This window comes from Rhinoderma darwinii, chromosome 2 (assembly GCF_050947455.1).
Source record: "Rhinoderma darwinii isolate aRhiDar2 chromosome 2, aRhiDar2.hap1, whole genome shotgun sequence".
NCBI classification, from domain to species: domain Eukaryota; kingdom Metazoa; phylum Chordata; class Amphibia; order Anura; family Rhinodermatidae; genus Rhinoderma; species Rhinoderma darwinii.
The window spans coordinates 374,603,126-374,627,000 of NC_134688.1; the positions used below are offsets into that span (position 1 = coordinate 374,603,126).

At 44.0% G+C, this 23,875-nt stretch overlaps 1 protein-coding gene across 1 annotated transcript in view; it reads right to left on the bottom strand.

The window, feature by feature from the left end:
- Window positions 1-22,788, bottom strand: part of CDKN1A (cyclin dependent kinase inhibitor 1A) — a 39,925-nt gene extending 17,137 nt beyond the window's left edge. The window contains exon 1 of the mRNA XM_075853887.1: window positions 22,608-22,788. The gene's annotated coding sequence lies outside the window, so the exon portion shown is untranslated. The remainder of the gene's footprint in view (window positions 1-22,607) is intronic.
- Between the last annotated feature and the right edge of the window lie 1,087 nt (window positions 22,789-23,875).

Genomic DNA, 23,875 nt, shown 5'->3' on the forward strand with positions numbered 1-23,875 from the left:
TATGGTCTTTAGCTGGGCATGTGATGCTGTGCTGAAGCATCATGGATTTCATAGCAAAGCAGAGAGGAAGAGAAAGCTGGGGAAATCTAAGAATCAAGATGGAGGCTTTTTCTAAGCACAGTTCATAAAGTAAGTACAGTATACATAAAGGAAGTGTTGAGTGTGGTACACAGTCAGGTCGGGAATTTAGATATAGGAAGTTGTGTTACCAATGGAGGTCTTCTTTAACATTTTGTGGAGAATTAGGTTGAAAAGTGGACCATGTATTTCAAGCAAAAGAGGGCTTGGAAGCAATGAGACTTTGCTAAGATTCCTCCAGAGAAAATGGAGCGATCATAATTTTGCTATGCTGGTGGTACAATGTAAGCCTATGTAAGGCGACTTAAAGGCGTTGTCTACTAATGAATAATTGATGACTTATCCACCAGATAGGTCATCAGTACATCATCGGTGCGGATCCGACACCCAGACCCGGCACAGTTAAGCCGCTCCGGATGCCTCCAGGCACCGGATGTTATGGCCCATTATGCGATGTACGGAGCCGGAGACAGTTGGCTCCGTACATAGCATAGCAGTCGTGAATAGGAGCAGAGCTGCAGTACTGCAGCTCGGCTGCTATTCAGTGGCCTGGAGCCAACTGGTTCCAGCATGTACGTCCAGTTCTCGGAGGCAGCCGGAGCGGCTTAACGGTGCAGGGTCCGGTTGTCAGACACCCACAGATCATGTACTGATGACCTATCCGGTGGATAGGTCATCAGTTGTCCAGTAGTGGACAACCCCTTTAATAATCATAGGTGTCACTACATGGCTGACTATTCTGGTGATACTGCTGGAGTGGCAGTCAGTATTCCTCAGGCAATATTAGCGGCTGTTTTAGGTTACAGGTTCCCAGTGTGCAGAATGTAATCTAAAGGCCCAAAAGAATGGATTGCTGCAGCAGGTGACAGGTCAAGTGAAAGACGCATTAAAACCAGGTCCTAAGTCAAACTACAAATTCGCTAGCGGCTATTCTATGGTTATGGCTGGTCTATATATTAATACCTTTGGCAACTAATAACCAAAGCAGACCTCATGACAGCAATACGGTTCTATTAAAAGCATGGGTACAGACGGGACGATCATACACTGTCATATTACATTTGTGGGTCGTTTTACTATGCTAGTGGCAACTCTTGCCTTTTTTAATATGACTTTTAGAAGTACTCCGAAGCAGAGCTTAGATAATTCAGTTATCAGCCGCAGCTTAACATCACGCTCAGACATCAAACTGTGTATGCCCACATTAAAGTAAAGTAAAGTAAATATCCACCTTTTAAAACACATCATTTTTTTAGATCCAAGATTTAGTGCTGACAAATCCATGCTGCCAAAATTCGGCCTTGGTGACCGGGTTTTGCTCACAGCACTTAAAACATTTGGACGAGTACTTCCACCCAGTGAAAAATAGTCAGTTTGTATGTAGCTTCCTGCCAGAAGGGGGGGACAATTTGCGAGAGCACATGGGAGAAGGGGTTGGGCGGGATTGTGGATGTGAATACTGGGAGTGGAATGGGCTTGGAGGGTGTGGCTGTGACTACTAGTAGGGGGATGGGCTGGGAGGCGTGTTGCTATGAGTACTGGGGATGTCGAGGGTCTACGGCGACTACTAGCACAGTGAAGTGGAAAGTACAGGACACAAATTTTAGAATAAATTTACACAGGTTAGTAATGGTGTGACTACGCTATAGCAAAACCGCATTTAAGTACCTGCAATTTTTTCCGCAATCATGGCTTTTCTGGGGTGCAAAAGAGGAGGGGGTACAAACATGGGAGCTCTATTCTGATTGCTCAAGGGGGTAAAATGTCATGTGACGTGTAAGGCCTGGCTCGCAGATACCGTGTTTCAGTGTGGACCAAGCCGTACAGTTAGACATTGCTGTCTCCCAATCTTTGGAGCTGACTCCTAGACCTAAGATTTGTCCTGGCCTGATATATATGTGTAGTGGTTTGATCTCCATTTTTATACCGAGTTCATATTCTCCTGCATAGACAAATACTTAAATGATAAAATTCTGTCTGCCTGCAGCCACCACTAGAGGGAGATTATGAGCTTACAGGGTACTTATTTTTATCATGGAGTGAAATTAACCTTTGAGTGAACATATATTAAGAAATTAATAACCACAAGTTTTTGGACCTCTGTAACTTAAAAAACCCAAAATGGTGTTAAAGGGGAGACATTTACAGGTTTTTTTAAGCATTTGCAATACCAGACATAATACTCTTGTTCTTCTGTACAGAAATAGAGCTTTATTATATTTAGTGTGATGAACTGTATTAATAAAATATAAAGTATATCGAGTGGCGAAAACAAGATAATGAGAAGTTCATGAAAAGTAAGAGACATCTAAATTGTATTTCAGGAGAAATGCTAAAACACACACACACAAACACACGAATATGACCACTTTATTTTCCTGTTCCTAGCACAGGGAGATTTCCCATGTTGATGTAATAGGCTGAGTCAGCTAGCTGCAGGCCAAGCTACGGCGTCATTCACTGTCATCTAGGTCCCAGTGTAGTCACACTTCTTGTCAGGCAGGAGGCACGGTCTAGGGCATGCCCAAACATATTCCCCTGCACGCATACATTATGAAGCATATAGTACAAATCGTACAAAACTATTCCAAGATAGTATCTTGATCACTGAAGCTACATTTTTGTTAATGGATAATTTGATTATAAACTTAGATCCATATTTGAGTAACATTGGCTATGTTCTGTAGTTAGTACATGTAAATATATATTTTTCTACTCTTTTTGATGATTTCAGTTTAATTTTTACTCTAATTCTACGTGGAAAATATCAACAAGCAGGGTTACGTCTGGTGTCAAAATATCTTATTGTAGGTTTATTTTTAATCTAAATATGGCTTGTGTCTTCATCCACGGCACTTTAACAGATGAACAGTATGGAAGATCAATAGTGAAATCTTACTTGTGTGTATATGCCTTGTAGGCTTAGAACACAACTATTTTGGCAGTTTCCTACCATTATGACATGTCATTTGTGTAGCATTACTAGAAAGCATAATATTTCCTTGTCAATGTTTATGAAAGCTGAGGTTCAGGTAGTGATGTAGTAAACATATAACATATTGAGGACAAAAAAAACTAAACATAAACTTTCACTGTACTTGGGCATTGCTTTAAATATACATACTAGCCAGCCCTGACAATGGCTTTTGATAATTACAGCCTTAAGGCCAGTTCACAACCCCTTTTTTACCATCCGTTTGAGGATTTCCTTCAGGAGGAGTCCCGATGTATAGCTCAAATGGAATATAGTCATACAGTGGGATACGTTGCCCGAACTCCCCGGGCAGAGTGCTACTGGAAGCATTGTGCCCGGGAAAACTCCTTTGGTCACAGTCCATTTATGGACAGTGATGTCAGGAGCTACAATACCAGAGTCCCCAGCCAGAGCATCGCAATCGCTCTGGCTGGGGACTTCGGTCCTGTGGAAGCCCTTGACATTTTGGTCCATATATGGACGGTGATGTCAGAGTCTTCTCCAGTCCCAGAATCGCCGTCCAGAGCGTTACCTTTGCTCTGGCTGGGGACTCCGTAGTTAAGAGCCCCATATATGGACAGTGACCTCTGGGGCTCCTCCAGGGCCGAGATCCCTGAGCTTACAGGGAATTCCCGTCCTGGGGAATCTCCCCGAGGTATACGTGTAGCGTTTACCTGTGACGGATGCCATACTGTTAAATAAACTTATACCGCGCGATATACTTTTTTGCAGGATCCCTAAGGGTGGAATAGTGTAGTGTATACCAGCTTGAAAAAGGCCAAAAGGACACTCTTTTAGCATTTATGGGATAATGGAGCCCTGTGGACATGTTTGTAGAGCTTTCCCAACGTATGTACTAAACGTAGGGCAAAAACATTATGTGAACAGGCCTTTACATATACTACCCACCTGGAATAGTCAGGGGTGTATAATAAGTTTTAAGATAAAGGGCATGGCATTTAAACTTAAAAATACAACAAACTGGCTAAGGGCCACATTAGCGCTGTCTTCCATTTGGGCTTTCCGTTCATCTGTTCAGTCAGAGTAACAGCTGAATGGAAAGCCAAACTGAAAGCATTGCTTCTGTTTGAATGACCATTGATTTCAATGGTATTTTTTTTGTTTCAGTTGGCTTCCGTTTGCCTCCGTTCCGCTAGGTTTGCGGTTTTTTCACCGAGTCAATAGTGCTGCCGACTACACTATTGTTTCCGTGAAAGGAATAACGAAAACCTAGCGGAACGGAGGCAGACTGAAATAGACAAACCCAAAAAAATGCCATTGAAATCAATGGTGATACTACCGGAAGCAAAGCTTTCCGTTTGGCTTTCCGTTAATCTGTTCCTCTGACTGAACAAATGAACTGAAAGCCCAAATGGAAGGCAAACGCTAATGTGAACAGGCCCTAAGCTTGTGGACATTTAAACAAGGACATCAGTAAGAGCCTATTCAGACCAGCGTTGTTCACGTCCATGTGCTGTCCGAGTGTAGAACGGACAGCACACAAACTGAACACTGACCCATTAAGCTCAATGTGCTAATTCAAAGTCCGATTTTGGTCCGATTTTGGACTGTTGGTCCGTGTAGAGAAAAAAAAATCGCTGCATGCACTACTTTGGTCAGATTCTCGCACTGCACTTGCCTGGTCAAGTCATTGGATCCGCAAAAAAAAATCAAAAAAAAAATCTGTCAGAACACGTACACCATTCGAGTATGGTCTGTTTGGCACAGGTGGTTTACTAGGAGACGCTTAAAAGAAAGCAGGATTTTTTTGGGACAAACATGAAAAACTGATGATCACTGTTGCTACACAGAGTTTAAAACTGATTCAACTCTGATGCAAAATCGTCAGCTTTTCGCTGATAAAACAGAGATGCGTTTTAGAAACGAGCATCTGAATACAGCCTAAAAGTGCAGTAAGGGTTTATCTAGCTAAGAGCCCCCACTATACAGCTCCCAGAACCAAAATTCTAAAGAAATATATAATACGCCTGGTATCCAACTGAAATCGGTGCTTGGGAGTATCTACAGTGAAGGAAATAAGTATTTGATCCCTTGCTGATTTTGTAAGTTTGCCCACTGTCAAAGTCATGAACAGTCTAGACTTTTTAGGCTAGGTTAATTTTACCAGTGAGAGATAGATTATATAAAAAAAAAAAAAGAAAATCACATTGTCAAAATTATATATATTTATTTGCATTTTGCACAGAGAAATAAGTATTTGATCCCCTACCAACCATTAAGAGTTCAGCCTCCTCCAGACCAGTTACACGCTCCAAATCAACTTGGTGCCTGCATTAAAGACAGCTGTCTTACATGGTCATCTGTATAAAAGACTCCTGTCCACAGACTCAATTAATCAGTCTGACTCTAACCTCTACAACATGGGCAAGACCAAAGAGCTTTCTAAGGATGTCGGGGACAAGATCAAAGACCTGCACAAGGCTGGAATGGGCTACAAAACCATAAGTAAGGCGGTGGGTGAGAAGGAGACAACTGTTGGTGCAATAGTAAGAAAATGGAAGACATACAAAATGACTGTCAATCGACATCGATCTGGGGCTCCATGCAAAATCTCACCTCGTGGGGTATCCTTGATCCTGAGGAAGGTGAGAGCTCAGCCGAAAACTACACGGGGGGAACTTGTTAATGATCTCAAGGCAGCTGGGACCACAATCACCAAGAAAACCATTGGTAACACATTACGCCGTAATGGATTAAAATCCTGCAGTGCCCACAAGGTCCCCCTGCTAAAGAAGGCACATGTACAGGCCCGTCTGAAGTTTGCAAATGAACATCTGGATGATTCTGAGAGTGACTGGGAGAAGGTGCTGTGGTCAGATGAGACTAAAATTGAGCTCTTTGGCATTAACTCAACTCGCCGTGTTTGGAGGAAGAGAAATGCTGCCTATGACCCAAAGAACACCATCCCCACTGTCAAGCATGGAGGTGGAAACATTATGTTTTGGGGGTGTTTCTCTGCTAAGGGCACAGGACTACTTCACCGCATCAATGGGGGAATGGATGGAGCCATGTACCATCAAATCCTGAGTGACAACCTCCTTCCCTCCACCAGGACAATAAAAATGGCTCGTGGCTGGGTCTTCCAGCACGACAATGACCCAAAACATACAGCCAAGGCAACAAAGGAGTGGCTCAAAAAGAAGCACATTAAGGTCATGGAGTGGCCTAGCCAGTCTCCAGACCTTAATCCCATCGAAAACTTATGGAGGGAGCTGAAGATCCGAGTTGCCAAGCGACAGCCTCGAAATCTTAATGATTTACAGATGATCTGCAAAGAGGAGTGGGCCAAAATTCCATCTAACATGTGTGCAAACCTCATCATCAACTACAAAAAATGTCTGATTGCTCTGCTTGCCAACAAGGGTTTTGCCACCAAGTATTAAGTCTTGTTTGCCAAAGGGATCAAATACTTATTTCTCTGTGCAAAATGCAAATATATATAATTTTGACAATGTGATTTTCTGTTTTTTTTTAAATATAATCTATCTCTCACTGGTAAAATTAACCTAGCCTAAAAATTCTAGACTGTTCATGTCTTTGACAGTGGGCAAACTTACAAAATCAGTAAGGGATCAAATACTTATTTCCTCCACTGTATGTGAGGAAGATCCATATCTGTCGGCTGCTCTGGACAATATGACCTTGGCATCTCACAGTGTTTTTCTCAAATATCCCTTTCAGCTGGATGCCAGTCATCTGAAATTATGTGCCTGGTGCTGTAAAGTGGGATCTCTCAGCACCCAATTGTTTAACCATGGTAGTTTATAGATTCCTTTGTTTAAAGTGGTTTTGTCTCAAGACAACAGCGCTTATGCTTGCTAATTCAAGTCTAACAAATTATTTGGTCTTTCCCCACATATATACAATTTCGGGTTCCTTTTTACACCGGCCAATATTGGATGTAATAACGAGCGCTGATCCACGAGACAGCACTTTGATCGGCGCTAGTTTGCGCCTTTCACAAGGAGCTATGATCAGTAATTTATGGGGACTATGATCGCTCGTTCCCAAGCATTACCATCATGTCGGCAGCACAACTCCCTGTTTACACAGGGAGACGTACTGATAACAACAATAATATTATCTGCTGCATAAACTATATGATCAGCCAATAGACGGGCATTTGCTCGTCCATCGTCTGATCGTTTTGCTGTTTACACAAGGCACTGATCTGAAACGAGCGATCATATGAATGCTCGCTTGCCCGATCATTGGCTTGTGTGAATGGGCCTTTACTTCCAGCATTGAGGCGAACTAATAAAAGCAATCCAAGATAACAAAATAATAAAGATCAAGAATAATAAAATTGCTGCCGTTTCAGAGCTGAATCAAAACCACTTGCTATTAGATTTCTATTGAACATATAATGAATACATTGTGCCATTAGGTGGAAATCATCATCTCTAGGGAGGAGACCGTCTTCCATTTCCCACAGATACAATCTGCAAAGCTTTAAATGACATGTTTACGATGGCGTGCACGATAATTTGGTGTGTCACCTCTAATTAGGACTTAGAGGCTCTGTCACCACCTTATAAGTGCCCTATCTTATAAGTTACTAGTAAGTTTCTACAAGCCACAGGAGACTCTGCGCTTGCCACAGCCACTCCTTATGTTCCATGTTGTATAGCCATGCAGATCTACCCCCACCTAAAGTAATTACGTACAAAAAGAAGGGGATATACAGTTCACCCACCAGTCTTGCAGTAACATCAGCTAATGGATGTGCTGCAGCTCCAAAACATATGATCTAGAGTGAGGGTGCAAGGTCACGGCTTGAGGATGAGCAAGTAACCATCCAGTGTGAACAGGGCAAAGTATGCTTCTACGAAGGAATACAGTGCCTCGTCGTAATACAGGAATAATAAGGGACTCTACAAGGCCCATACACATGGCTAAACGTATGGCCAAAACGTGATGTGGACAAAGCCTTATATAATAATACAAAATCAATCAAGTCACAAACGCGTTAATCCTTTGGGAAGCTTATGAATATACCATTGTGTAATGTCTATGATTCTATGGCCCATATTTACTAAGTCTTGAGTATCCTTTGCCAGTCTAAGTAAAGATGATACTTGGAGTGATTTGCGCCAAATTTATTAAAAGATGCACACCTCCTTAGAGACCACACCCACTTTTCTCATCACTTTCCTACAAAAAAGTTGCAAATTGTTCCGCTAATTTGTCGCACGTCACCCCGCTTTGTAAACGCGGACCTATGACTATAAGGCTGGGTTCACACGACCTATTTTCAGACGTAAACGAGGCGTATTATGCCTCGTTTTACGTCTGAAAATAAGGCTACAATACGTCGGCAAACATCTGCCCATTCATTTGAATGGGTTTGCCGACGTACTGTGCAGACGACCTGTCATTTACGTGTCGTCGTTTGACAGCTGTCAAACGACGACGCGTAAAAATACAGCCTCGTCAAAAGAAGTGCAGGACACTTCTTTGGACGTTTTTGGAGCTGTTTTCTCATAGACTCCAATGAAAACAGCTCCAAAAAAGGACGTAAAAAACGCCACGAAAACGCCGCGAAAAATGCAGCGAAAAACGCGAGTTGCTCAAAAAACGTCTGAAAAGCAGGGGCTGTTTTCCCTTGAAAACAGCTCTGTATTTTCAGACGTTTCTGTTCACTACGTGTGCACATACCCTTAAGGTTGCAGTCACACGTTGGAGATTTTGTTACAGAAATCAATGAACGTATTGCAGAAACAACCCCATTCAGATGAATATAACGGATTTTCAGTCGCAGACTCTGCGCTTGCCACAGCCACTCCTTATGTTCCATGTTGTATAGCCATGCAGATCTACCCCCACCTAAAGTAATTACGTACAAAAAGAAGGGGATATACAGTTCACCCACCAGTCTTGCAGTAACATCAGCTAATGGATGTGCTGCAGCTCCAAAACATATGATCTAGAGTGAGGGTGCAAGGTCACGGCTTGAGGATGAGCAAGTAACCATCCAGTGTGAACAGGGCAAAGTATGCTTCTACGAAGGAATACAGTGCCTCGTCGTAATACAGGAATAATAAGGGACTCTACAAGGCCCATACACATGGCTAAACGTATGGCCAAAACGTGATGTGGACAAAGCCTTATATAATAATACAAAATCAATCAAGTCACAAACGCGTTAATCCTTTGGGAAGCTTATGAATATACCATTGTGTAATGTCTATGATTCTATGGCCCATATTTACTAAGTCTTGAGTATCCTTTGCCAGTCTAAGTAAAGATGATACTTGGAGTGATTTGCGCCAAATTTATTAAAAGATGCACACCTCCTTAGAGACCACACCCACTTTTCTCATCACTTTCCTACAAAAAAGTTGCAAATTGTTCCGCTAATTTGTCGCACGTCACCCCGCTTTGTAAACGCGGACCTATGACTATAAGGCTGGGTTCACACGACCTATTTTCAGACGTAAACGAGGCGTATTATGCCTCGTTTTACGTCTGAAAATAAGGCTACAATACGTCGGCAAACATCTGCCCATTCATTTGAATGGGTTTGCCGACGTACTGTGCAGACGACCTGTCATTTACGTGTCGTCGTTTGACAGCTGTCAAACGACGACGCGTAAAAATACAGCCTCGTCAAAAGAAGTGCAGGACACTTCTTTGGACGTTTTTGGAGCTGTTTTCTCATAGACTCCAATGAAAACAGCTCCAAAAAAGGACGTAAAAAACGCCACGAAAACGCCGCGAAAAATGCAGCGAAAAACGCGAGTTGCTCAAAAAACGTCTGAAAAGCAGGGGCTGTTTTCCCTTGAAAACAGCTCTGTATTTTCAGACGTTTCTGTTCACTACGTGTGCACATACCCTTAAGGTTGCAGTCACACGTTGGAGATTTTGTTACAGAAATCAATGAACGTATTGCAGAAACAACCCCATTCAGATGAATATAACGGATTTTCAGTCGCAGAAATATCTGCAACAGAATCTGCTGCGTGTGAATTCACCCTTGAGCCCCTTTCACATGGGCCAATAATCGGGTGAACGAGTGATACACGAACGAAGTGTAAACAGGGCAAAGAACAGCAGATGAACAGGCAAACGCTCATCATCGGCTGATCGCATCTTTTATACGGCCAAAAAAATGGTATCTAGTAAGCAGCACACCAACATGTATAAACAGGAAGATGTGCTGCCCACATCGGAGTAATAATACTTTATCTCCATACATAATGATTGTTGCTTCTTGTGAATGGAGCAAATGATCGCCGATCGACAAACTCTATTATTGATCAGCGCTCGTTAAGGTGGTAAAAACAAGAGCGATATCTGCCTTAAGTCTCAGTGGCTACTGTCAAATTCCTGGTATTCTATTCACATGAAAACCTCTTGTAAACCTCATGATTTTTCCTAGCAGATCCTTCCAAGTCTTGGTGTCCTCTCTTCATGTATACAAAACAAGCCTTTGCTGGTATTTCATCCACAACTACAAAGATATTGAAATTGAAATCTCTAATTTATATTTCAACCTTAGACAATTGGTAATAATAACACATAATTTCTCTATGAATAGCGCAAAGTTCAGCAACTTCTAAGTTAAAAAAAAAAACTAAAGTTTTATTATGCCATCTTAAAATAGCTGCAACAAATCTGGAATAAAAACTGCTCTACAAGTTTCAAGTGTGTAGTTCTTAGTCATGGCCAACATTTGAAGAATACAAACAGCACAAGTTTAAAAACCCCTCCCTCACCAATCCAAACCAACAAGGAAAACCACTCCCATGTCACCTATGGGGAGTTAACCCATTCTATGTCAGTTGCTGCATCCAAACAAGTCTATTTCCTAGTATGGGGAAAAAAATGTGTGTGTGTGTGTGTGTGTGTGTATACTGTATATATATATATATATATATATATATATATATATATATATATATATATATATAGATATATACAGAGATATATATATACAGTACATATATATATATATATATATATATAATTATTATTATTATTTTTTTTTTAGAGACATATATATATATATATATATATATATATATATTGAAACCGAATACAGGGGTTTTCCAACCAATAAAAATATCCTCAGGATATGAAGGGGAAGCTGCGATCGTACGAGCGCTGTGGCCCCTCCAAAACAGCTGATCGGCGGAGGTCCCGGGAGTCGGAACCCGACTGATCAGCTATTGATGGCCTATCCTGAGGATCGGCCATCAATTTTTACTGGCTGCAAAACCCCTTTAAGGACAGTAGTTGATGTTTTATAGAAAAAAATGTATCCGGCTATATAGTGAAGAAAAAAAACTATTTTCTCTTTTCCTCCTTCTCCCTTCCCTCTTCATGAATGACCTCAATTAAGAAATATATATTACATGATTATTAAAACTAATAATGAAACATAAGATGTTTTATACCAGCAAGAAATCTAGTGTCCAATTGGTAAATTCAATATGCTTCACGGCGCAACAATAACCTGCGCCAATCCCTACCGTGTGGGTTCATTGACAAGTTCTATACCAAAGAATTTAAACGTGGAGGGATCGCCGCCATGTACAATAATGAAATGTCTAGACGTACCTGAGGGATTTAGGTACTGTATATTATTGGCATCAGGCAAATGTTCAGATATTCCGATTTTTAAATTGTGCATCCGACATGTATACTACGTATTTCATTTGACAATTAATGTAGTTCCGTATTGTAAATAATAACCTTTTGCTGTCAAAAAATGTTTGTTACCAATGCTATACAACAACATGTGTGACATCTATTGGATCCGCATTTATAAAAGCCACTATTGCATAGCCATGTTTTCCATTCTGTTTAAATACGGACTCGCAAATACAGACGCACATCTGCAGCCATCCGCAATTTCAGAAGCGCCCATAGACTTCTATTGGCCAGTCCGTGCTGCATTTGTGGACAAGAATAGGACATGTTCTATGTTTTGAGGATCATTTCTACAGCCCGGACACACAACTGTAAATATACGGAAAGGTTCCGTGGCCTATAGAAATGAATGGGTGTGCAATTTCATCCGTAATTACGGATGAATACTATGGTCGTGTGCATGGGGCCTAAATTGTTGAGAATGTTAATGGAGATTGATTAGAGAATTTTACAGTAGCCACTGAGAATTAAGGCCTTATTCAAACGAGCGTACTTGGGACTTCCGGTTCCGGCGCGCACATGAGTAGACGCGAGTAAGGAGAGCTCCGTTAACCCGACTCAAAAACCGGGGTCCCGAGGCTTTGATACCTGACCTGAGGCTGCTGGCCGACAACCCTACGTACAGGCTTCTCTCCGGCGTATGGAGAGATATCTGGTGAAAACCGGGACCCCAGGATTAAAAACACAGGCCCTGCAGACTGACGACATGCTGCCGCTGGGGAAAATGGCGCCTGAGCCGGCCAGGAACACGAGGAGTACGAGCTCGCGCTCGGCATCACAACCTCCTCTGGTGCAGCCAGATGGGGAAGAAGGTGAGCCTGAGACTATGTTTCACAATATGGACATTTCATGTCGAGTCTTGGCCAGGGAAGTAGCGAAACTTATAGCCCCAGATATCACAGCTTCTCTGGAGGCGACGGTGTCGAAATTATTGCACCAAATTCAGTCGGATGTCTCAGCTCAGGCGGAAAGACTTAACGATTTGGAACAACAGTTCAGTTTATTGGAGGATGAGCTAGCGGGAACACAGGAGGAGGTGAAGAAGGTGATAGCTTGCAATCTACAGCTGGTTGATAAAGTGGATGACTTGGAGAATCGCTCGAGGAGGAGCAATTTACGTATTATTGGGCTCCCAGAGTCTATACCAGCAGGCCAGCTGCTAAAGTTGTGTGCGGTGGAGTTGCCTCAGGCGCTGGGGTTGCCAGCCCCGCTGAGAGCGGAGAGAGCTCATAGAGTGGGACCGGTGCGAAGTGTGACCCAAGATGGCGCCCCAGCACGACCGCGACCAGTCATTGTGAAGTACCTGGACTATGTGGATAAAACGAATGTGTTACAGGCCTACCGAAGGTCAGCGGCACAAGTGAGAGTGCGAGGCAGCAGAATCTTAATGATTGGAGATTACTCGGCTGAGGTTACACGTAAGCGGCGGGCTTTTAGCACGGTGTGCTCTCTACTGGTCCAGAAACGCATTCGGTTCTCTTTGATGTTTCCCGCCATTCTCAGGATCTTCGAACCCGGTGGTGGGATGGAATCGTTTTCTTCTCCAGGGGAGGCGGCTAAGTTTGTGGAAAGCTTGTCCAAAGACAACAATGGGGATAGCCAGACACACAGGGGCGGACTGCCTCGCAGGGGACGTTCCAGAAACAGGAGTATCAGGAGGGGTCTCACCAGGCGGTGATGGAAGGAGACTCATGTTATTTTAAGTTCCACATTGTTTGAGACAAAATTGTTATACCTATCGGTGCATCGGAGGTTGAGGTTTACTGATGTTAATGGTAGGAGAGGGCCCAGCTGAGGGAGGCTTGAGGAAATTTTTGCAAGGAGTCGGGTGGGAGTGTAAGGCGCTGTTGATACTTTCCGGGTATACAGGGAGGTCATGGTATACCAAGGGGTTTCTAGTGGTGGAATGTACAGAGATTTCACGCTAAAATGTGCGAAAAAAGTGAAGTCTGAAATTAGTAATGATCTGTTGTTGGGGGTTCAATTCTGTTTTATGTTTAGGGAGGGGGAAGGAGGGGGGGAAACTGTCTCGGTGGATGAGGTTTGCTTTGCCATTACTGTGAGATGCCTAAGGTAATAACATGGAATGTGAAGGGGCTGCAGTCCCCACATAAACGCATGATGGTTCTTCGCCACCTGAAAAAGCTGAAAGCGGATATAGCGATTTTACAGGAAACCCATCTATTGGAACGTGATTTCCAGAGAATGCGTAAATTATGGGTGGGCACAGTAATGGGTTCTCCAGCAGTTAATGGCAAGGCAGGCGTCTTACTGCTCATACACAAAAGAATTGAATGTTCTGTGATTACTTATGAGCGGGATGAGGGGGGCAGATATTTGCATGTGATCTTAGAGGGCGCCATGGGGAGAGTGAGTTTGTACTGTATATATGCACCAAATGACAACAATCGGGTATTTTTTAAATTTCTGGAAGGAAAACTGCTAGCGGATAAAGAACCTCAGATTCTGCTGGGAGGGGACCTTAACTCAGTCTTATGCACAACAGAGGATAGGAGAAGGGGAGATGGTAGGGTGTTGGTTGAAAGAACACACGATAAAGTCTTGGCCCCATTAATGTCTTCCACGGGCATGGTAGATGTATGGAGAACACAATTTCCATTAGGTAGAGAGTTCACTCATTTTTCTCATGTGCATACCGCATGGTCGCGTATTGACTATTTTATGGCTTCTCCGGTGCTCCTCTCTAGGATCCTTAGTGCTCGAATAGAGGACTTGGTGATTTCAGATCATTCACCGGTTTCTCTGATCTTGGCAGATACATTTAAAAGGGGGTCGGATATATTGTGGAAATTTCCGTCGTTTCTGGCCACTGATGAATCCTTTCAATCATGCTTGAAGGGGTGGTTAGGGGAATATAGTCAGGAAAATCAAGCTCATGGAGAGAACAGTCACTTGTTTTGGGACACAGCCGAGGCAGTGCTGAGGGGGAGGATAATTTCTTATGTGGCGTCGCTTAAACGAAAAACCAACAAGCATTACAACGAGTCTAGTAGGAATCTTCGCATGAAATACACAGCGTACTTGGCAAATTCGACACTAGCGCTTAGGGGGGAATGGCTCACGGCTAAGGCAGAGTTTGAAAGGTGGCTGGACAAAAAAGAAAGGTTCCAGAGAGAACAAACAACTGCGCATTTTTTCAGATATGGGAACAAATCAGGCTCCCTGCTGGCCAAAATGGCGAAAGGACAATTTCGCCCGACTCACATAGGGGGGTTGAGAGATGGGAACGGGGAAATACAGAAGGATCCAAAGATCGTCAATGATATACTGGGAGATTATTATACTGCGCTATATGCACAGGACAACTCGGAGAGAGCTGAGGGGAGGGAGTTTCTGGATTCCTTAACGTTACCGTCTCTCTCGGACTCTGATAGAGAAGCATTAAATGCATTGATCACGGAACAAGAGGTCATATCGACCATTAAATCATTGACGAATAACAAAGCGCCAGGGCCAGATGGATTTTCTAGCGATTTTTACAAACTTATGAGGGAGGAAGTCACGCCCATTTTATTGCCGGTGTATAATCGTATACTGTTGAATAAGGAATTCTTGAAATCGGGAAATGTAGCTTATATCAAAGTCTTGTATAAGGAAGGGAAAGACCCGGGGTCCTATCGACCAATCTCTTTGATAAATCAGGATGTTAAAATATTGTCGAAGATACTGGCAGACAGGTTGGCTATGTTTCTCCCGAATTTGATTGGGCCACACCAGGTGGGGTTTGTTAAGGGGAGGTCGGCGGTCAAAAACATACGCACGGTTTTGGCGGTACAAGACGCAATGAGGACTTCTAACATGGAGGGACATGATTCGCCAGCACTTTTAACGCTAGATGCCGAAAAGGCCTTCGATAATGTCCACTGGGAGTGGCTGAGGTTAGTTCTAGATAGATTTGGGGTACAAGGATTGTTTAGGAATTACTTGGAAGCATTATATTCAGAACCGCTAGCTAGGGTGTTCACTGCAGGATTTTTGTCAGCACCAATACATTTACAGAAGGGAACAAGGCAGGGATGCCCCCTGTCTCCATTGCTGTTCGACTTGGCTTTGGAACCGCTATCGAGACATCTTTTGTCCTCTAGGGATTTTGAAGGGATTATGGTTGGCAGTCAGGAGGTCAAACTAACATGCTTTGCTGACGATCTTCTGTTGTTTCTGAGATCGCCTGGGGATCATTTGGGGGGAGTGCTGGAGAAGCTAAAATACTTTGGGTCATTCTCAGGCTATAAAGTCAATGCGCAAAAGAGTCAACTACTTTACTTGAAGGAATCAGGGGCAAGACCACCCTTGCAGGGTACGGTGGAAATAGCCAGATCTTATATCACATACCTGGGGATTAAGATAGGTAAATTTCCCTCTTCCCTCTATAAGCTAAATTATTCGCCCTTGTTTGAAAAAATTCATAAGGAACTAAATCGATGGGCGTCATTGCCATTGTCGTTGTTTGGGAGAGCTGCTCTTTTAAAAATGATAAGCTTTGCTCGCCTGTTATATCCAATGCAAACCATACCCATATTGATAAAGCATCTAGATAACCAGAAATTACAGACAGCATTTTTACAATTCTTGTGGCAAAAGAAGAGACCTAGGATTGCATATAAAAAATTGGCTCTACCCAAAGTGGATGGAGGCATTCAGCTGCCACTTATACGATATTACAATTTAGCGGCCATCTGCAGGCATATAGGGGACTGGATACATAACACTAATATGTACTCCAATGTTCAGCTGGAGCAGGATTTGGCGGGATCGGTTCCGCTGCAGGCCCTGCTACATCTGCCGTATGCTCAACTGCCTAATAATGTTAAGTCAAGTCTGTTGCTGAAAGATACAATCGGTGCCTGGAAGGCGGTGCGGAAGCTTTTTGGTCTTCCGTATGGTCTTTCTAAATTCTGGCCGTTGTGGGATAACCCCATGTTCCCACAGGGGAGTCAGAATAAATTGTTTTTGCAGTGGAGAGATGAAGGGATCAATGTCCTGGGCCAACTCATGAATGTTGAGGAGGGGAGATGGCTTACGTGGCAGGAGGTTTCTAGCAAATATAATTTGAGGGGAAACCAGTATTTGCAATATGCTCAAGTAACAGGGTTGTGTAAAACCAAAGTCTGCAATATTGAGGCAGTGGAGATGCGGGGAACATTTGATGGGTTGGTGCCGCAGGGTGGTACGGGGAGAAGCCTTGCAAGTTTATATGGTAAACTTCGGAATGCTCATCTTGATTCCTTTAGTACTTCTTGCTTTAAAACGTGGGAGATGGATGGGAGAGGGTGAGGAAGGTCATGGTAAATGAACAGTGGCGGGAGATGCACTTCCGGCTTATGCACAGAGCGACATACGCCTTTAATTTATCCTATAGGGACGCTCCAGCACACTATCTGCGTAGTTGTCCTAAATGCGACTTACACAAAGCTAATTTACTTCATGGGATGTGGTTGTGGTTGTGCCCACAAATTCGCACGTTTTGGGATCGGGCTCTACAATTCATTAAAGACACCTGGGGGGAGGAGGTGCACGCAAACCCACAGGCAGTGTTGTTTCACTATATCCCTTTGGATCCAGGGGGGGAGGGACCACCTATAGTGGCCCGGAAAGGAGTACATATGGCATTATTGGCTATCAAGAAGTGCATCTTGCGCCACTGGTTACAGGCATCGGTACCGGAAATTGCGGAGGTCGTGACCACTCTCAAGACTTTAATAGGATATGATAGAACGGACCTAGAAAGACACAAAGAAAGGTCTACAGAGCAATTTTTTAAAACTTGGCGTACATTCATCGAGCAACATTATCCCACAGCAGAGATAGGGGTGTTCATGCGCACATTTCGACACACATCATGGTATAGTTCACAGAGTATCCAGGGCACGCTAGGCATTCTGGTGGCTAGTTGAGAAAATGTTCACCGAGATGGGGGAGAAGTTGGGGGGAGGGAAGGGAATTGTTGGATGTGTTTTGCATTATTAATTACTTTGTAACTTAATGATGACAAGGAAAATGGAAAATAATTTTGAAGCTGGAACACATTATTATCTGATGTACGTATTATTGTATGTGTGACACACATTGCATACTTGTAACTGTTCTGGCTTTGAATAAAAATATATTTGGAAAAAAAAAAAAAACGAGCGTACTTCACACGGACGCATGTATTAAAACACCGCCCGTCACACGGATGCATGTATTTCAATGGGGCCGTTCACATGGCCGAACGGGATCCGTACGGGAGCAACTCGGACGTCAAAAAGTTTTTCACGTCTAAGTTTCCCCACGTTCGTCTGAATTTGGCCTAATAGAGTCAGAGGTCCACATTTACAAAGCGGGGTGACGTGAGACAAGTTAGCGGAACAATTTGCAACTTTTTTGTAGGAAAATTATGCGAAAAGTAGGCGTGGTCTCCAAGGAGGTGTGGATCTTTTAATAAATTCAAAAATCACAAATCACTCCAACTATCATCTTTACTTAGACTGGCAAAGGATACTCAAGACTGAGTAAATATGGGCCATAGAATCATAGACATTACACAATGGTATATTCATAAGCTTCCCAAAGGATTAACATGTTTTGTTTGGGACTTGATGGATTTTGCAGTATTATAAGGCTTTGTCCACATCACGTTTTGGCCATGTGTTTAGAAAAGTCGTGCGTATGGACCTTGCAGAGTCCCTTCCGGTCCGTAATACAATGAGGTACTCCATTCCTTCTTAGAAGCATTGCTTCTAGGGGAGGGTTTGTACGATATAATATTCTATAATACAGCCGTGGGCATAATCCCTAACATTTTAGTACTTCTTGTTGTATTCTAAAGTCCAACTATAATCAGGGTATTAGGGCTAATAGAAATGAGCTATTCTGGAAGTGGAAGTTTGGCATGTAGAGGGTTAAAGGGTGAAGGTAGAAAAGTAAAAGGAGAAGAGATGGTGTTTGCAGTAGACAAGACATCAGGTAGGAGAAAGTTGCTGCCTGACTTTATTTTAGGTGGAGGTGGTTGGTGCTACAATTTGGGCACGTTCAGATGTGGTGGAATTTTTGTGTGGTGCAGATTCGGGGCAATTACACAACGAATCTGCACCAACATTGGCATATTTGACAGGTAATTCAGACGTTGCAGATATCACAGCGGACTTGCCACAGATTTCAGTTTTTGTATTGCAAAGGCTGAAATTCCGCAGTGAAATTCCGCTTCTTCTCCGCAATGGAATGAGCATGCTGCGAAGGGAAAAATCTGCACCACAGCCTGATTTCCGCACAGTTATTTTCTGCAACGTCTGAACTAAGTTTCCTAAAAATGTATAGAAACAAATGTAAAAAAACGGCGGCTGCAGAATTCCACTGAGAACTGTGCGCAACGGAATTCAACAGCAATTCCGCCATGTGTGAATGTGCCCTTTGAGTTTGGCTACAAGGAAGGGTGTTGAAACAAGTATTTATCGTGATTTCTATACTAAAGATGGATTGTGCGACTGGGATCAAACTTTATTGAAGATGACCTAACTTTAAGTTGATTAACATGGTTGGAAGTGGCTGGTGATGAGATTGAGGGTAGCTAAAGCTTAACACCCCCTTTAGGCCTCATGCACACGACCGTAAAAACTCCCGTTATTACGGGTCGTAATCACGACCCGTAATAACGGGCTCATAGACTTCTATTGGCGACGGGTGCCTTCCCGTTTTCTCACGGGAAGGTGCCCGTGCCGTTGAAAAAGATAGAACATGTCCTATTTCAGGCCGTAATAACGGCACGGACAGTCCATAGAAGTCTATGGAGCTCTCGTAATGACGGGTGGCTACATGTGTGCACCCGTCATTACGGCAGCGTTGCTAAGCGACGTCAGTAAATAGTCACTGTCCAGGGAGCTGAAAGAGTTAACTGATCGGCAGTAACTCTTTCAGCACCCTGGACAGTGACTACCGATCAGTATAAACCTGTAAAAAATAAAAATAAAAGACGTTCATACTTACCGACAACTTCCTGCTTCTTCCAGTCCGGTCTCCCGCCCGTTGCCTTGGTGACGCGTCCCTCTCGACATCCGGCCCGACGTCCTGGATGACGTTTCAGGCCATGTGACCGCTGCAGCCAATCACAGGTCAATCACAGGCTGCAGCGGTCACATGGACTGCCGCGTCATCCAGGGATGTCGGGCTGGATGTGAAGAGAGGGACGCGTCACCAAGACAACGGCCGGGTAAGTATGAATTTCTTTAACTTTTATTACAGAAAGGGCTGTCCCTTCTCTCTATCCTGCACTGATAGAGAGAAGGGGCTGCCGATTAGTGCAGTGCTATTTTGCCGACAAAAACGTGCTCGTAAATACGGGTGGAATACGTGTTGACACCAGACCCATATTTACGGGCACGGGTTCGTAAATACTGGTGCAAAACGGGTGGAATACGTGTGACACCGGACCCGTATTTACGCCAGTATTTACGGGTGGGAAAAAATACGGTCGTGTGCATGAGGCCTTAGTCAGAGCATTTCCATGTCTATATTGAATATGTTATTTCTAGCCCTAAAATCAGCAATGACAAATAACTTCACCCAGCCTTAGAAACCAATATACCATAGTTCAGGGATTCTGTACATTTACTATGGCAAATACAAGAGAACAGTAACACATAAAACCCGTGTTATAAAAAAGCCCGGCCGCGCATACAATACAGTGTCACACCCAAGCTGTTGTTGTGTTGGAGACAGGTGTCCCCACACTGGCTGGGAGTCCTGGTGTTGGTTGTAGGCAGTGTCTACTGAAGGTTACATCACCACCTTATTATATTGTTATTAGGACATCGTAGTTCTATGCCACGACATGCCTCCAGGGTGGACACACAGTCTACCAGCAGTGAAACGACAACTGCACTTTGCAAATATGTTTCTTTATCGGTAACGTTCAATTAGTCCTTTTATTTTTTGGAAACTTGAATTGAAGGAAGCTCAGATTTGGCGCAAGTCGCTTACTCCAATTTATTATTAGGTCATTTATGTATTATCTAGAGGCATCAAGGATAGATCCTGCAGTTCTATGTACGATCTACGGATTAACACTTTGCATTCTCTTCAAATAAACATGTAGGACATATATACATGTAACTATAAGCGCTTGTAGAAACAAACTATTAACCTTTGATTTATGTCACATTGCACATAGAGGAATCAAGTCATAATAGCTTTCAACTAGACATATTGTTATCTTACAGACCAAATGTTTGAAATGCCTTGTCACGCAAACTGGGAGGTGTGGGATTACCTGACCTCAACTCGGATACCTGAGTATTCAATGTACATTACTACTGCAGTAACATTTTCCACCTGTCTGTTTACAAGTCTGGTAGATAGAATTATCTCATGCTTTATCTTTATGATGTGCTGTATGTAACCTGAAACAAGTCAAGGCAAATCCTGGGTCTACTGTTGTGGTGAGACTACAAGCACCAGCATGCCCTACACACAAGAGCCTGGGCACCATACACCATAAGGGCCCCCCCTGCGATGCCATGACTAATCACCATCCTCTACATGAATGATTCCAGATCACTAGTAATATATAGGAATAAGGAGTTTATCTGCACTTATGGCTGCCAAAACCACTTAGCATTATGTGCGCAACTGATGAGTGCCACTATTTGTCTTCCCTGAAGGGGCAGTAGAACTGTCAGGACTGAAGGGGCAGCAGAACTGTCACGGCTGAAGGGGCAGCATAACTGTCCGGACTGAAGGGGCAGGCAGCTACCTGGTCAGGGCTAAAGGGACAGCTGAATTGTCCGGGCTAAAGGGGCAGCTGAACTGTCCGGGCTAAAGGGGCTGCTGAACTGTCCGGGCTAAAGGGGCAGCTGAACTGTCCGGGCTAAAGGGGCAACTGAACTGTCCGGGCTAAAGGGGCAGCTGAACTGTCGGGGCTAAAGGGGCAGCTGAACTGACGGGGCTGAAGGGGCAGCTGAACTGTCGGGCTGAAGGGGCAGTTGAACTGTCGGGGCTGAAGGGGCAGCAGAACTGTCGGGGCTGAAGGGACAGCAGAACTGTCAGGACTGAAGTGGCAGCAGAACTGTCAGAACTGAAGGGGCAGCAGAACTGTCAGGACTGAAGGGGCAGCATCACTGTCAGGACTGAAGGGGCAGCAGGACTGTCAGGACTGAAGGGGCAGACGAACTGTCAGGACTGAAGGGGCAGCAGGACTGTCAGGACTGAAGGGGCAGTAGGACTGTCAGGACTGAAGGGGCAGCAGAACGGTCAGGTCAGAAGGGGCAGCAGGACTGTCAGGACTGAAGTGGCAGCAGAACTGTCAGAACTGAAGGGGCAGCAGAACTGTCAGGACTGAAGGGGCAGCACGTCTGTCAGGACTGAAGGAACAGCAGAATTGTCCTGAATGAGCGGAAGAGAAAAAAATAAAGTTGGATGTGGAAGGCAGGAGAACAGTCCCGGTTGAGGCAAAAAGGGCATACATGGGTGATGAGGTTAGGAGAACAGTCCAGGATTAGGGGCAGAAAGGATATAGCCGGGTGAGATGGGCTTAAAGGACAGAGGTGGGCAGATAGGACAGCACGGGTTAGGTGGACTAAAAGCAAATATTTCGATGATGGGCAGATTACTTATGTGACTGTCAGATACGTCTACTGAGCGGAAACCTTGGTACTGAAATCCTCATCAGCTCATCTCTCCTACTGTCCACATGCAGTCAGCTACCAGTGTCACTACCAGTAAGATCACAGTCAGGTTTATTGTTATCTACCAATACGATAAATAACTGGACCAGATCCATCCAGGCGTCAGATAATCTCCGAGCTCCACATCTGCAGATACGAGACTGTAATGCCTACAATATCATTATTCTACATTATTGCATCAGCCCGCGGGCTGCCCCTACCTGTCAGATGATCAGCAGTCTACGTGTGATCCACAGGGATCTCTTCTGCAGCACTCACTGGATTCCGCTGTACGTTGTGCGGGTATGCCCTCAGAGCCGGCTATTTGACTGGAGATCCCAGAGCGTGTTTGTGGGCGGGGCCTGCGTTCACCTCACTCAGTCTCCTCCCTGTCTGCTCTATGACTCATGGACTGTGCTGTCAGCGATAGGGTAACACAAAGTTGTGGTAATAAAGTATGTGGACGGCGGCTGTGCCTTCTACGTGCAGCTGCTTTCTCTATATCTGCTTCTACGCGGGCCATGCCAACATTTTTAATCTAAAATATGAAAAAGTTAACAAACATTTCACATTTTTGACTGGAAAGTGACTTTTACATGAGCTGTGAGACCAGTTACATGTATGGAAAGACACACATTGGGGCTTATGTATTAAAATTCATAAAACAGTCATATTAAATACGTTATTAAATAAAGTATGGCGGTTGGCAGCTCTGACGGGTTTTACAGCGCTGTGGTTGCAGGTATTGTATTATATGCAAAAATTTGGTGAGGTAAACCACCAGCCTAGCCGGTATTTACACTGGGAACCTGGGAAAACTCAAATATTTTTACCGGCAATAGCAAGTGCGGGCCATTTCAGCATCTTTTTCCAAGCCACTCAGCCTTAAACACGCCAACAGCGCCAAGGCTAGGTCAAATATGAGATTAGCGCCTGTGAGAGATTGCAGCGGGCTAGGTAGCAGAGAGCCAAAGACATATATTCAGCAATCAGAGATACTGTCTCCCTGCACAGCCCCAAGAGCCAAGAATGAAGGTTGAAGGATACTGACTGTGTAAGGGTATATTCACACAGTGCCATTTTGGTGCAGTTTTCTTGGGCCCGTAGAAGAAGCCAAGATATACTCGGAGAAATGCGCGTCAGGACGACTATAGGCAGTTCGTTTAGGGACCATGAATCACCACAGCCCTTATTCACACGACAGGGTCACCTGGCTTCAGTAGGAACAATAGACCCCTAATGGGGCTATTCACACGACCGATTTTTTGACGGCCCGGGAAACCTGGCCGTCAAAAAATGGGACATTTCCTATTTTCTGCCGTTTACCCAGCCGCCCAGCCCCCATAGAAGTCTATGGGGCCGGGTAATACACGGCCATCACCAGAATGTGTCCCGAGTGATGGCCGTGTATTCCGTCGCTCGCTCTCTCCTCACAGTGCAGAGTGCATGTGAGGAGGAGGAGTTTATGCCATTCGGACGAATGGCTGTA